Source organism: Erythrolamprus reginae, chromosome 1 (genome assembly GCF_031021105.1).
Source record: "Erythrolamprus reginae isolate rEryReg1 chromosome 1, rEryReg1.hap1, whole genome shotgun sequence".
Classification (NCBI taxonomy): domain Eukaryota; kingdom Metazoa; phylum Chordata; class Lepidosauria; order Squamata; family Dipsadidae; genus Erythrolamprus; species Erythrolamprus reginae.
The window spans coordinates 6,183,817-6,197,899 of record NC_091950.1 but is presented as its reverse complement, the minus strand read 5'-3'; positions in this window follow the sequence as shown (position 1 = coordinate 6,197,899).

The window sequence follows — 14,083 nt, the reverse complement described above, 5'->3', positions numbered from 1 at the left end:
GAGGCAAAAAGTCCCATCCCCCTCTCTGAAGCCCCAAACATCAGATGGATGTAAGAGCATGGGGGAAACCTTGGCCTCTTATGCTTTGATAGTTGAGGGTAAGGAAGCTGGAGAGCTATGAGGTTTCCATTTAAGCACCACTCTCACTCAGGCCCTTTCTCTGACTGAGCTCCTTTGATGAAGAGGGTCCCAGATTCAGTCTCAGAGAAAACAACCCCAGGTAAAGAAAAGTATTACACGCTCTATTGGCTGACCAACTTGACTACCATGTCATTTCCCAAAGACCGTAACTTTTGAACTTGATTGATTAATTATCAGATAATTATTATGACAAAAGAATCCAAGACTTGTTTACAGAGTATACAATCCAATGTGTAAGTATGATAATATCATTTGTTAGTGGAAATTAGTGAGTTCCAATAGGTATTTAGCATGCTCAACATGTGTACCTATAACAGAAGTTAAAACACAATAAAAGAATTGGAAGGGACCTTGGAGGTCTTCTAGTCTAACCCCCTGCTCAATCAGGGGTCCCTATGCTATTCCAGACAAGTAGGTGTCTAGTCTCTTTTTAAAAACTTGCAGTATTGGAACACCCACAACTTCTGGAGACAAGTTATTCCACTGATTAATTGCTCTAAGTGTCGGGAAAGTTCTCCGTAGTTCTAGGATTCTTCTGTCCTTGATTAGTTTCAATCCATTGTTTCTTGTCTTATTTTCCAGTTTTTGGAAAATAGGTGAACCCATCCCCCCTATTCTTTGGGGCAGCCCCTGAAATATTGCACACTGTTATTATGTCACTGTGAGAAAAGGAAAAATAATGACACAGGAGCCAGGTGAACAGGAACAGACGTTTACTATCTCGTTAATCAAGGAGAGGCCAACTCAGTTAGAGAATCACCCCTGAAGAAGGCAATTGACATCTTCACACCTTCATTTTTATACCAAATCGACAATTCATACATGATTCCCAGTATACTGGACACTCCCATAACTCATGATGTGAGCAATGTCATATGTTCTTCATGTGGTTTTTCCTCTTACTTAGGGACTAGCCCCAGTTTCATATCCTGTTTTTCACACAATGAGCTAAAAATACAATATGTGTTCATAATACTGCTTCACACTCATGGTGATATAATGATACAGAGGGAAGGTCATTTGAGTATAAAAGACAACTTGATATCACAATATGGCTCCGCTTTGATTCCCTTCTTTACACAAAAGAAACCATCTTTACATTTTCCTCTCAGTAACTCAAAGTCCTTTTCATTCAACTAGACATATTCAATTCCTGCAACCGTTCTTCACATGTTTCAGTCTCCAGACCCTTAATCATCTTAGTCTCTGCATTTTTAAAATAATATTGTGATCAAAATTGGATGCAGTATTCCAAGTGTGGTCTTACCAAGGCATTATAAAGCGATACTATTACTTCACATAATTTTATCCATCTGTTGATGCAAATGTTTTGGCTTTTTTGGCTGGTGCCAAACATTGTTGGTCCATTTGTAAGTGATTGTCCACTAAGACTCCAAGATCCCACTCACAGTTACTACAATTGAGGCAGATTTCACCTAATCTGTAAGTGTACATTTGGTTTCTCTAACCTAAGTGTAAAACCTTACATTTCTCTACATTGAATTTCATCTTGTTAGGGTTCAAGTCTATTTAGATCCATCTGGATCTTCACCTTATCTTCTGGGGTGCTGGCTATTCCTGCCACTTTAGTGTTGTCTTCAAATTCGATGATTTTCCCATATCTCCCCTCATACAAATCATTTGTGAAGATGTTGAAGAGTCCTGGGGCTAAAATGGAACCTGGGGATCCTCCACTGCTGGTTTCCCTCCAGGCAGACATAGTTCCATTGAGGACCACCGGCTGACTCCATCTGGGCATCAGGCTGCCTATCTCACATAGTTTTAGCTTACCAAGAAATAGGTTGTGGTTTACAGTGAGAGGAAGTACAGGTTGTGGTTTACAGTGAGAGGAAGAGGGAAGAGGCAGCGACTGCAGCTCCTTGGAGGGGAGATTTTCTGAGAGAAAAGCCATAAGAAATTGCAAAGAAACCATAAGGAATTCCAAAGATCCTGAGGGGAGAAGTTCTAACAACTGAATACTGCAGAGAAAAGCAAAGAATCGGTGAGTTTTAGCGTGCTACAAATATAGCAACGTGTACCCATTTCCACTCACCTTCTCCTAGCTGCTCCATAACAAAACAAAGAATCTCAGCAGCCAGCATCTGAGGTATAAGAATCCGGATACTTTTTTCCCCCTTAACTCCAGAAAATCTCTTTCCCTCTTCCAAAGCTTAAACTCAAATCATAAGCTAAGAGACTTAATTAACTTCAAGAAGTTTCAAGAAACTTTAAAGAGGAAAAGTTCTTCTCTCCCCCCCCGCTCCCGTCCCCCCTAGCCCATCTCAATTTGCATATCAAAGGCGTTTTCTGAGAGAAAAGCCATAAGGAATTGCAAAGAAACCATAAGGAATTGCAAAGATCCTGAGGGGAGAAGTTCTAATGACTGAATACTGCAAAGAAAAGCAAAGAATCGGTGAGTTTTAGCATGCTACAAATAGCAAAAAGAATCCAAACTTCGCATATGAACTGAATAAACAAATTCTCGCAGCCAACCCACACTCAGTAAAAGACCTTGGAATACTAATATCAAACAACCTAAGTGCTAAAGCCCACTGCAACAATATCGCCAAAAAGGCTTCTAGAGTTGTTAATCTGATCCTACGTAGCTTCTGCTCTGGCAATCTCACACTACTGACTAGAGCCTACAAAACCTATGCCAGACCCATTCTCGAATACAGCTCATCTGTCTGGAACCCATACCACATCTCAGATATCAACACTCTCGAAAATGTCCAAAGATATTTCACCAGAAGAGCCCTTCACTCCTCCACTCGAAACAGAATACCCTATGAAAATAGACTATCTATCCTGGGTCTTGAAAGCTTAGAACTGCGGCGCCTAAAACACGATTTAAGTATTGCCCACAAGATCATATGCTGCAACGTCCTTCCAGTCAACGACTACTTCAGCTTCAACCGCAACAACACAAGAGCACACAACAGATTCAAACTTAATATTAACCGCTCCAAACTTGACTGTAAAAAATATGACTTTAACAATCGAGTTGTCGAAGCGTGGAACTCATTACCGGACTCAATAGTATCTACTCCCAACCCCCAACACTTCTCCCTTAGACTCTCCACGATTGACCTCTCCAGGTTCCTAAGAGGCCAGTAAGGGGCGTATATAAGTGCACTGATGTGCCTATCATCCCCTGTCCAATTGTCTTTCCTTATCTCATATGTCATATATATTCTCTCCTTATCTATATCTATATATCTATATCTATATATATTCTCTCCTTATCTCTTATATCATATATATTCTCTCCCTCCCATCTACTTCTCTTCTTTTTACTTTCTATCGTCATATATATTACTTAATGTCTATTCTCTTCCATATGTATTGTATATTGGACAAAGAATAAATAAATAAATAAATAAATAAATACCTTGTCAAAGCCTTTCTGAAATCCAAGTACTGTATACTATGTGCACTGCCTTTCACTGGTCCACTAATTTAGTAAATGAAATAACATATATTTATGATCTATTTTAGTCCTAGTAAGTGATTCATATCTATACTGAATAAGAAGGGTTCAAATATGTATCTTTCCTTTCCCTGCTTGGTAAGCATAGATCCTTCTTCTCGTGGCCCCATTGAGCCCAAACCTCCCTCTCCAACAAAGGCTTGGATCAGGGCCAACAGGCTGAGCTCCATTTGGAGGGCAATCCATTTTCTCCATCCTATTTCTCTGTTCATTGAGTCAAATGCTGCACTGACATCTAGAAAGCCTGCAAACCTTGTTTTTCCTCACTGATATAGATTAGATATTTCACGACCTATTTAAGCCAATAGATGATCATTAACTTATGCATTGTTTCTTCTAAAATCTACATAACTTTTAACTCTACTGAAAACCTTCTGGTTCTTCTGCAAGGAATGCATTTTTCTCAAGTTTAACTAAGAGGATCATGGCATAAATTTTAGCCACAATATCTGCTAGTCCATTTGGTCCATAATTGCCAGAGTCCTTTTTATTCCATATTCTAGTTACATAAAACGCAACTATTGCCTACTTCAATCCGAGTGGATAGGGCAGGTCTTGTCTTCTAAAATGAAGATGCCAATAGGGGCCCCAACAACTAGAGATGTTTTTGGATTGATTAACTAGTTGGTAGAATGTCTTCTCCAGGGAAGGTATTGCTTGCATCTCAGGCCTTTTATGAATAATCTCAACATGAACATAATGGGGTAGAACATTGACATTTTTGCTAATATGGAGGAAATCAGTTCCTGAATTCCATGCAGAAAACATGATTGCATCTATTGCTCATCTATCATCACCCACCACTTACTTTTTCCAGATGGAGAAAAGCACAAACAAACCTGTGGGACTTTGTAGGTGCCTCCTAACTTTGACATCTGGATGGAGATTTCCATGTGAGCTGAATCAAGAAGTCAGAAGGTTGTCCTTCCTTCCACAGCCGTAGTTGGGGACATTGGCTTCTCCAGTGGAGAGAATGTCCAGCAAGGCATCTGAAGTGTGGAAAGTGCTCCAATAGTTGTTATGGATATTGTAGCCAAGTGTAAAGTTGTGCATGAACTGGGAATTCTTGTTGATCAGTTGAATGTTGAAAATGAACATTGAGGTAGATAAAAAACCATAAATATCCCTATTGTAAAAAATATGTTATTAAAATCAACAGTAACAACAAATACTTCTTTTAATATATACTACTCAAATAAAGAAAGGCAACACTCAAAGAACCCATCCTAGATCTGAATGAATGAAATATCCTCATTGAACACTTGTTCTGTACAAAGTTGAATGTGCTGACAACAGCATGTGAAAAGCTGCTGTTGCTTCCTAAGTGGACAGTTTGATTTCACAGACATTTGATTGACTTGCAATTATATTCTGTTGTTTAAGTGTCCCCTTTATTTTTTGGAGCAGTGTATAATCTTCCACATGCCTAGTGAACCAAAAGCAATGATCAGTTACACAAATATGGAAATCGACTGAGGTGCGGCAACTACAACTGATTCCCCAATTACTTTAAATAAAATTCATTATTCAAATGATAAATTAAGGATTGAACAGAGAGGGGGAAATAATCTGCAGCCCTTTCAGCTTTTTCTCAGACCCCTTTTTGAGTCTCTTTCACAAAAGCAAACAAAAACAAGAAACATAGAAACATAGAAGTCTGACGGCAGAAAAAGACCTCATGGTCCATCTAGTCTGCCCTTATACTATTTTCTGTATTTTATCTTAGGATGGATATATGTTTATCCCAGGCATGTTTAAATTCAGTTACTGTGGATTTATCTACCACGTCTGCTGGAAGTTTGTTCCAAGGATCTACTACTCTTTCAGTAAAATAATATTTTCTCATGTTGCTTTTGATCTTTCCCCCAACTAACTTCAGATTGTGTCCCCTTGTTCTTGTGTTCACTTTCCTATTAAAAACACTTCCCTCCTGGACCTTATTTAACCCTTTAATATATTTAAATGTTTCGATCATGTCCCCCCTTTTCCTTCTGTCCTCCAGACTATACAGATTGAGTTCATTAAGACGTGGACGTGGAAATAAAAATCATTCAGGAGATTAGACATATTCACAATATAGGAATAAATGAGGAAAAAACATAAAATAAGGAGAGTGTTAGAACGGAGGGAGTGAAACTCCATCACCCTGAATGACTTACGGATCAGGAAGAGAAGGAGCCACATTGAAAAGCAACTTTGTAAGCAGTTTTCCATATCCACTGCGGACTATACCAATGAGATGGTCTCCTGGGCTGTAAACGCTCTGTGCTTGTTTTCCATCCTGGTGCTCCAAACTCAGTGGGCATTTCCTTCTCAGCTTCCCAGAGACTGGATGGAACAAAAGCAGCACCACAACCAGAAGCAGGAGGACCATCATCCATGGAGTGACTCAATCAATCTCCTTCCTGTTCCTAAAGAAGAATTCAAAGGATTTTCACAAGGTGGGACATGATCCAGTTGCTTTCCTGATTGAAGCACAGCCTCACCTGGAAAGGAGAGAGACGTACATGCAAGAGACTCTGCCTGTCTCCAAACTCCCTATTTCTCTGCCCAAAGTCTCCCCTGGAGGATTCAGCCCAAGAGCAGAGCTGAAGCATTGATCGTAATAATTCTCCCTCTCAGGAGAGATCCCTGGATGATTCAACTTTGGGGGGTTTTCTGGAGAGGAATGAAAGGGAAATAATCCCCCTATGGCACCTAATGGCAGGGGCAGAGATGGAATTAAATTAGTCATCTAGAATTGAGAGGTTTCGGAGCTCCGTGCTAGAAACTGACCCGGAGGGAATACACGGCAATTGTGGCTGAAGAAACAAATAAATCTGACATTTGTGGGCATGGAGACAAAATCCCAGGGGCCAGTTAATGCCAGAGCATCTCACAGGTCTGAAATAGCTGCCTGCTGAGTTAAAGCCAACATGCATTTAACTTTATTGTGAACGTTAAAGCTCAAAGGCTCCACACAAAAGGGCTGATGCAACTTTAGTGAAACACTAGTTACCAGAACTTTGCAGAGTTAAAAAAACTTTCTGTCTCTCACATGCACACACACACACACACACAATGGCTGATGCAACTTTAGTGAACTTTTAAAAAACTTTGCAGAGTTTTAAAATAAACATTTCTCTCTCACATACACACAAACACACAGACACGCACAAACAAAGACATGCACAAAAATCAGAGAGGACTTAGAAAAAAACTGGCTAGCTTAGCAACCTGAAGATGAGTGGACTTCAACTCCCAGAATTCCACAGTCAGCACACAGAGACCTTCCTCCCCTGGGCCTTTCCATGATTTGCTGTCCTTCTTGTTGCCTGTAGGGGGAAGTCCGGGCTCTGGCCTTTAAATCCTAATTGGCCTCCTCAGGCAGTGAGATGGACAACTAAAGCTGGCAAAGACCCATCTGGGGTTTTTTTTAGGCCCTTTCGCACAAGGACTTTTGAACATGTTTGCTTGAAAATAAATGAATGAATGAATGAATGAATGAATGAATGAATGAATGAATGAATGAATGAACATAGGAATGTGCAGATGTGGGCACATGTAAAACTACATTACCCAGAGTGCCATTTCACTACATTTCCCCTAATGCAATATCTTTAATAAACATGTCTCAATTCAATCTGACTATTTCTACCTGTGGTGACTTTTTGGGGTCCGAGGATGGCCACAGATTGGGGAGAAGGGAGGCCTTTCCCCCCCTCCTGCCTTTGTCCCTCCCCCTCCCTCTGGGAAGCATCTTGAAGGGCTTTGGGCCTTTGTGCCAACAACTTCCTTCCTGCCAACAACTACTTCATCTTCAACCACAACAACACACGAGCACACAATAGATACAAACTTAAAGCAAACCGCTCCAAACTCGACTGCAGGAAATACGACTATAGTAACCAAGTAGTTGATGACAGGGGGGGTTAGGTGATGATAGGTCAGGTAGTGAGTTCCTGTCATCAACTACTTGGTTACTATAGTCGTATTTCCTGCAGTCGAGTTTGGAGCAGATGATTTTATGGGCTATGCTTAGGCTACCGAACCAAAGGTCCTGGGATCCCCTTTTTCAGCCTTCCCACAAGCAGAGTCAACAGGGGAACCAGATTCACTCCATGACCCTGATAGAAATGGAACGTGGTGAGAAAGGTTATAAAGTGGGGCAGAATTCACGTTACAAATATCTCCCTTCACAAAAGAAATGCTGCGTTCATTTGTGGTTGTAAGTCAAGGACTCCCACTAACTGCTTTTTTCATGCCGTGTCCTGGTGTCTGATCTTTGTCTCCTCCCAGCTCTGAACTCAGCCTAAAGGACCCTCTGATTTCCCTCTTCTCCTGATGACCTCCTTCCTTCCTTCCTTCCTTCCTTCCTTCCTTCCTTCCTTCCTTCCTTCCTTCCTTCCTTCTGTAGTATCATCACCTAACCCCCGAAACTTTAGACTATCCACTGTTGACCTCTCCCAATTCCTCAGATGTCAGTAAGGGGTGTGCATAAGTGCACCAGAGTGCCTTCCGTCCCCTGTTCTAATGTTTCTCTCTTACTGGTATCATGTATATAAATATTGTCATATCTTTTTATACCACCAATACGTACTTGACAAAACAAATAAAAAAAACCAAATAAATAAATAGGCTGAATCCCTCCACTGCTCCCCCTCCTTTCCTCTTTCTTCCCCCCTCTCCTTCTCTCCTCCCCCCAATCTTGCGAGAGAGAAATGAGCCTTCTCCAGCAGTCATTGGGAGCTACGACAGGAAAAGCAGCAGCCTGGTTGGGCAGAACTGTCCCGCTGCCACACACACGAGAATTCGGGACCAACTCCTCTTCTTTTGGGCATCCGAAGAAGGCTCGTTTCTCCCTCTCGCTCACATTTTTGGCCTCCATTTCGGCGGCAACCGCCAGCACCAGTGAGAGCCAGGGAGCCTTGTCTCAGGCCAAAGCACAGGTCCTTGCCACAGCTGGGATTCCCCGCCTCGGGACAAGCAAAAGGAGGTGGGGAATCCCGGCGGGGGCAGCAAGCAAATGGGAAATCTCGCCGGTGGCAGTCACAAGGCAGGGGAAATCCTTGCGGCAGTAAGAGAGCTCATGCACACTAAGAGAACACACATGAAGTAAGAGAGCCCATGCACAGAAGCTCGGGTTCGTAAGGTGAAAATGGTTCTTAAGGAGAAGCAAACAAATCTTAAACACGGGGTTCGTATCTCGAAAAGTTCGTATGAAGAGGCGTTCGTAAGAAGAGGTATCACTGTAATTTCTGGAACGTTGCACTTTGATATGGCCCAAAAGCTAATCAATAAAAACTCATGTTATGTCAAACCATGTCCATTATAGAATATTTGTTTTTTTGGGGGGGACTATTGAGAATTTAATATGAAATTCTGGAAGAAAAGGCATGGTTGCTATCTAAAATTCTCAGTAATTAGACTCCTTGGGCTTTTTTACCTGAAACACTTACATTTAATAATATTAAATATTATTTCATGTCTTTGTGTGTAGTTGTGCATATAAAAATCCAATTTTGCTATTTCTGCTCGGACGATCAGAAGCTTCTCCTTACAGGAAAAAAGGTGCAACCATTGATCAGGTAGATTAGAAATGCTCAGGGAAACCGACATATCAGGAAATGTTTACACAGCCATATTCGTCTACTTTCTGATTGTTATTTTTCCACCTAAAAGATTTCAAATAGATTTTCAGTTGAATTGAAAAGCTTGCTTGTTGTATTTAAGATTGCGGAAAAAGTGATTTATTTTGGTTTGATTTTTTTGAATTGGCATCTCAGAAACATCTCTGCAGACTTTCTATGTCCACCATGAAGGTGGTGCTTGGCTTGCAACTACAGTGGAGCCCAAATTATCTAAGCGAGACCGTTGTTAAGCAACTTTTGCCCCATTTTACGACCTATCCTGCCACAGTTGTTGAGTGAATCACTGCGGTTGTGGAGTGACTCACACGGGATGTGAAGTGAACCTGTCTTCCCCATTGACTCTGCTTGTCAGGAGATCCCAAAAGAGGATAATTTGTGTTCTGCTTGACGGGGCTCAGGCAGTAATTAAGAGTCCAGGAAAGAAGGTCAGACACACACGGGCAGTGATAAACAGCACAATTGTATTAAACACAAAAGGAAAAACTAAACAAAATGTCCTTATTCTTCAGGAGTAAACCACAGTGCTAAGCGAAAGTTCAGATAGATACAAAGTGCATGTGAAGTGAAAAAGCAACCAAATACAAAGTTCACATAGCAGGCAAGTTCCAGGAGTTCTCCGAAGTCACGAGGCAGGATAGAAGCCGTGATTCACAGGTTTTCCAATGCCCACTTGCCTGAAAATGCTGGGTTGAATCCAAAAACACAGAGCAAAGATCTCAAAGCAGGGAAAAGCAAAGCCATCCAAACCACACAGATAAACGTCCACGGTTTGCTTCTGCCTCTGTTCCCTTTTGTAACTGTAGCCCTCATTATGGGGACCATACCCAGCCCTCATTCTGTGGACCACACCCAAACACAGGAAACACCATAATCACCTTGGATAATCCCATAATTGATCCCTATGTTGCATTGCTCTACAGCTACGCATATTGATTACCTGTTCAGCATTCGAATCCAGAGAAGAGAGGCTATCCCACGGGCTGCCTACCAAGTCCCCTGGGCTGTCTGCCAGCTCCTCTGGGCTGTCTGCCAACTCTTCTGAGCTATCTGCCAAATCCTCTGGGCTGCTGGCCAAGTTTTCCTGGCTGTCAGCCATGCTTTCACAATTGCTCTGTGACGCATCTCTCACATACGTGGGAGCAGCAGCCAGCCCAGGCCCAAACACAACAATGTGAGTCCCAGACACTGTGACCGTCACAAGTGTGAGTTAGCTGCAAAGCCTCGGAATGTCAATCACGTGACCCTGGGGATGCTGCAAGGGTCATAAGGTGGACAATGGTCCTGAGTCCCTTCTTTCTACAAACAGTCTCCAAGGGAACTGTCGTCAGTTGAGGGCCACCTGTATTGATGCCTCCAAGGCGCCTCTAGATGGAAAGGCCTTTTCCTCACAGAGGCCACAAAAAGCCCAAAGCCCTTCAAAACACTTCCCAGAGGGAGGGGGAGAGACGATGGCAGGAGTGGGGAAAGGCCTCCCTTCTTCCCAATCTGTGGCCATCCTCGGACCCCAAAAAGTCACCACAGGCAGAGATAGTCAGATTGAATTGAGACATGTTTCTTAAAGATATTGCATTAGGGGAAATGTAGTGAAATGGCACTCTGGGTAATGTAGTTTTACATGTGCCCACATCTGCACATTCCTATATTTATTCATTCATTCATTCATTCAATTTATTTTCAAAGAAACATGTTCAAAAGGCCTTGTGCGAATGGGCCTAAAAAAAAACCCCAGATGGGTCTTTGCCAGCTTTAGTTGTCCATCTCACTTAATACGAACCACTCCAAATGTGACTGTAAAAAATACGATTTCAACAATCGAGTTATCGAAGCGTGGAACTCATTACCAAACTCAATTATGTCAACCCCTAACCCCCAACATTTCTCCCTTAGACTCTCCACGATTGACCTCTCCAGGTTCCTAAGAGGCCAGTAAGGGGCGTACATAAGTGCACTGGTGTGCCTTTCGTCCCCTGTCCAATTGTCTTTCCTTTCTCTCACTTATCATATATATTTTCTTTCTTTCATATATCTTCTCCTCTAAGTTCACTTTTACCCTTATATATATTACTACATGTCTATTTTTCTTCCTATGTATTTGTGTATTGGACAAATGAATAAATAAATAAATAAATAAAATTCTTGAAAATTCTTGAAAATTTATCACCAAACTCCATTTTCCTAATTAATAATTTCATATATTGCCAGTTCACATTATCAAATACTTTTTGCTCATCCAGGAAGACAATACTTACCTGTTATTCAGAATGCTACTTGTAAGCACTATGTGCTTAGTCCTCAAGAGACCCTGGATACCCACTTTATGGTCTGTTTCTGTTGGTTCCCTGTGGCAGGAGTTTTCAAAATACCATATTTTTCAGTCTACAAAATGCATGGGACTATAAGTTTATTTATTTATTTTGTCCAATACATAATACACATTGAAGAGAATAGATATGTAGTAATATAAATAAAGAAAAGAATAGAAGAAAAGATATAAAAGTATAGGTGAACATATATGAAAGGAAGAAAAGATAAATGAGATAAGGAGAGACAATTGGACAGGGGACGGAAGGCACACTGGTGCACTTATGCACACCCCTTACTGACCTCTAAGGAACCTGGAGAGGTCAATCGTGGATAGTCTAAGGGAAAAATGTTGGGGGTTAGAGGTTGACACTACTGAGTCAGGTCATATTTTTTACAGTCAAGTTTGGAGCGGTTAATATTAAGTTTGAATCTGTTGCGTGCTCTTGTGTTGTTGCGGTAGTCAACTTCAACTGTCAATGACTACTTCAAGCTGAAGTAGTCATTAACAGGTAGGACGTTGCAGCATATGATCTTGTGGGCAATACTTAGATTGTAGGGTATTCTGTTTCAAGTGGAGGAGTGAAGGGCTCTTCTGGTGAAGTATCTTTGGACATTTTCAAGGGTGTTGATGTCCGAGATGTGGTATGGGTTCCAGATAGATGAACTGTATTCAAGGATGGGTCTGGCAAATGTTTTGTAGGCTGTGGTGAGTATTGTGAGATTGCCAGAGCAGAAGCTGCGTAGGATCAGGTTAACACCTAGATTTGGGGGAAGAAAACAAGAAAAAAAAATAGGTTTTGACTTCTGGTTTTAGCAGGACTATCAGATTCTGTAACAGCTTTGTTTCCTATGCAATTTGTCTGGTATACTTGCCAAGATTTGTTTTTCTGCCATGTACATGCATACAGCCAAACTAGATTGGGTTGTTTCTCTGTGTCACATAATATATGTGGGTATATGCATAATTTTGTATTTAGATCTTGCGGATTTAAATAGTAGGGATGTTGTAGATATTAGCAAGGCCCCTCAGGCGGAGAATGAGGGGATGTTCAAAGGAGAAGTTGTTGTAAATGAGGAGCATAGTGTCACCATACCAAGTCCAGTTAGTAGAAATAAAGAGAGGACACATGTTCTTGTGGGTGACTCGATTGTCAGAGGTGTTGATTTGGGACAGAGGAAGGATGTAGTGAAGGTGATGAGGTGTCTTCCAGGAGCCACTGCCCACAGGGATAGGAGGCGGATTACAAACATTATCAAGGCTGTGAGTAAAGATAATAACGTTGATGTGGTGGTGCATCTTGGCACAAACGATTTGTCCCAGAGAAATGTTAATGTAGTAAAAAGAGACTTTCAATGTCTAAGTGTGGAGCTGGGTAAAATAACTGATTCAGTGACATTCTCAGAGGTGTTACCGGTTTGTGGCCAGGAGGGTAAAACAAGTTGTATCAGAGAGTTTAATGTGTGGTTAAGGCAGTGGTGTAAAGCTGAAGGTTTTGGTTATGTAAGTCATGATGTCAATAGGTGGTCTAATAGGGAGTTGTTTAAGAGGGATGGTTTGCATCCATCATACAGAGGTGCCCAGGTGCTCGGTGAGGAATTCAGAACTTTTTTGGACAGGCATTTAAACTAGGTAAAGGGGACAGAGATGTACCAGATGTGGAGGATTTCTGTCCCCGACCAATGAGGATAAATCAGTTTCTGGAAGCTTATGAAAAGGGAGCTGTAAATAAAATAGATGTAGTTGCTGATGATGAGGGGCAAACTAATAATGAAAATAATGTCCTTCGGGTAATGTACACAAATGCTCGAAGCTTGAGCAACAAGCTCTGTGAGTTAATGGCCATAATATCTAGAGATAATTTGGATCTGGTTGCCATAACTGAGACATGGTTTAGGGATTCTAATGAATGGGAAATATCCATACCAGGATATACACTGTATAGGAAGGATAGAATAGAGAGAAGGGGAGGTGGAGTAGCCATTTATGTTAAAGAAAGTCTAAAAACAATACTAATTCAAAATACATGTAAAGATCTGGAGACCCTCTGGATTTGCATGCAAAATAAAGACGGTTCTGTCATTAGAATTGGGGTGATCTATAGGCCTCCAGGGCAATCTGAGGAACATGACAACAAGATGGTGGATGAGATTACCCTAATGGCAGTAAAGGGAGATATTGTGGTTATGGGTGATTTCAACATGCCTGATGTTGACTGGAATATCCCCAGTGCCCTTACATGCAAAAGTAAGAATATAGTAGAGGCCTTTACAGGAGCAGCTATGGCACAGCTAGTTAAGACACCAACTAGAGGGGAGAATATTCTAGATTTAGTTTTTACCAATGGGAATCGGGTTTCAGAGGTCAAGGTGGGAGAAATTTTAGGTTGCAGTGACCATCTATGTTTGTGGTTTGATGTAAAAACTGATGGTGAGCAATCCTATACTGCAACCAAAGTATTGGATTTCAGAAAAACAAATTTTAATGCAATGGGGGAATATTTAAATAATGAATTAAAGG